The following is a 2,500-nucleotide window of genomic DNA, read 5'->3' on the forward strand; positions in this document are numbered from 1 at the left end:
TTTCCTTAGCTATACTGGAATGATAATGATGTCAAGTGCGCTTCTGTGGGGTTAGGGTGGGCGCAGTGGACTCGGAGTGCTGTCGCGGAGCATTGGAATTTGTGGCTTCCCAGGACTTTTCTAAAACTTCTCGCTATCACCCGCACACCGCACTAAAATTACATATTTATTAGTAGTCAAAATCCGAATTTCTATTATCGTCGGACATCTATTATTTTATTATTCAGCACCCCTGGTCAAAAATAGGTTCCCGCACGCCTGTCCAACCTTTTTTACCTTTTTTTTCTAATGTTATTTACTTTGTGGTCCTGAAGTATCCTTTGATGTTGATATTTTGATATTTTGATGTTTAATGTTTTTTAAGCATTTCATTTTGAGTCCACTGTGTAAATTGTCTTGGTATCAGTAATCTCAAATCATCATTTAGGCTACTCTTGTTCATTAATTTAACATAGCATTTAACCCAAAGCATCAGCTTTTTTAGGGATCATTTTCTATAATTATGTAAAGTAAGGATGTAAAATTAATGAAATTAATCAATGAATCGTCAATGACTTCGAAGGATTATGAAAACTGCGGAATCGAAAAAATATAATGATTATTTGCATGATTATTGTATGCTGCATTCTGTTTTGCAACAATGCCCTCATTTTGTCTTGGGTTATAAACCCAGCACACCCCTTTGTCTGCTGTTGTTTTTTCAAAGTTTAGAAAATCGATGATGTTTCCAAAATCATTGAGTATTCGTGATGAATAATCGTGATCTCAGTATTGATCAAAATAATTGTGATTATAATTTGTGCCATAATCGAGCAGTGGGGGAACTGAATCAATGATCTCATGAACACCTGTTAGTACCAGAAGTAAGGCAGGTAAGGTATTGTCACAGCCTGGTCACAGTAATGGTCAGATTAGGCACTTTATAAGTCAAATAAAACTAAATAAGAGGCTGAATTTTTCCAGAACTTTTTCCAATTAACTTAGCAATTATAAGGGATAGACTCCAGAATTCATAGGGTGTTTGAAGATTGATGGAGGCGCTCCGATGATAGTGGATTGAAAGTGCTGTATGATATCCCGAGTATTATTAGTTTAATTAATATGTGCATTTAATCTGGACATTAGAGCTGAAAAGCTCATTTAAGCATGAAGGGCATATGCGGTGGAACAAGGCCATGTATTTTGCATGCAAATTCCTTCCAAAAAGTTCAGAAACCAAACTGGCATGACCTAGTGTGATGTATCCACTTTAGAAAATAGACAGAACATATTTCTAAAGGGCATGGCTGCCCATAATTAAAATGACATTTTTCCTTGTAGTCTTTAGTCTTTGGTGGTTATTCTTTGTGAACATTGCTCTACTCATTATTCCAACATTAAATATAGTTAATTATCCCTCAAGGGATACATGGTCGATGTTGTAATAACAACCTTATTCAAAGATACAGTAAACCATTTTGACATTCACAATACTGGCAAGAGATAACAGCAAAGAAATACTGACATTGACCTCCATCAGTGATCATTAAAATACAATGTTAAACACACAAATGATCACACAAACTGCTGTAATGAGGTCATGGGACAAACTTGACCAGAACATCTACAGTAGTTTCCAGGTTATGCTGTATTTGTAAAGTGAAAAGAAAGTGAACAATTCATCAAAGGCAGGGACAAATTTGGGATGTTTCCACATACCTGATCTTGGTGCCCTCTCCTACGTCTTCCAACACCCACCAGAAGGAACCATAATTACTGTTCTAACTCATGAAAAAGAATACTCCATGTCTGGAGCCATAAATAAAGCAGAACATGTACCTCATGGTCCCCTGGGATTCCAGCTCAGTTTAGGCGTAAAAGGTGCCGCGCTCAGCTCACTAACTCCAACCTGTAATGAAATGGTAAAAATATGGTGGAAATATGGCACAAAGTTTCCTCAGATTTTCTGTTGGCTGGATTTACATTTCAAACCCTTCATTGAAGTCAGAGACACAAATGTGTTAGTGAAATGTGAGGCTGAGGGAGCACGTGCACACACATACACACACACTCTCTCTCACACACACACACACACACACACACACACACACACACACACACACACACACACACACACTCACACACACACACTCTCTCTCTCTCTCTCACACCCACACACACACACACACACACACACACACACACACACACACACACACACACACTCACACACACACACTCTCTCTCTCTCTCTCACACCCACACACACACACACACACACACACACACACACACACACACACACACTCACACACACAGTTTTTTGTTTTTCTCCTCTCTGATCTGAAGTGTGTTGCCATGTTGCCATGAAGACTTTGCATTCTGTATCTAAAATCTGTGATTTATGCTTTGAATGCAAGTTTTGTCATATTATGTCATCTAAGGACACAGAGTTCATTTGAATTTAATTGAATGTTAAATTTAATTGAAAGTTAAATGGCTAGATTAGAATGGAATTGAA

Source organism: Alosa sapidissima, chromosome 2 (assembly GCF_018492685.1).
Source record: "Alosa sapidissima isolate fAloSap1 chromosome 2, fAloSap1.pri, whole genome shotgun sequence".
Taxonomy (NCBI): domain Eukaryota; kingdom Metazoa; phylum Chordata; class Actinopteri; order Clupeiformes; family Clupeidae; genus Alosa; species Alosa sapidissima.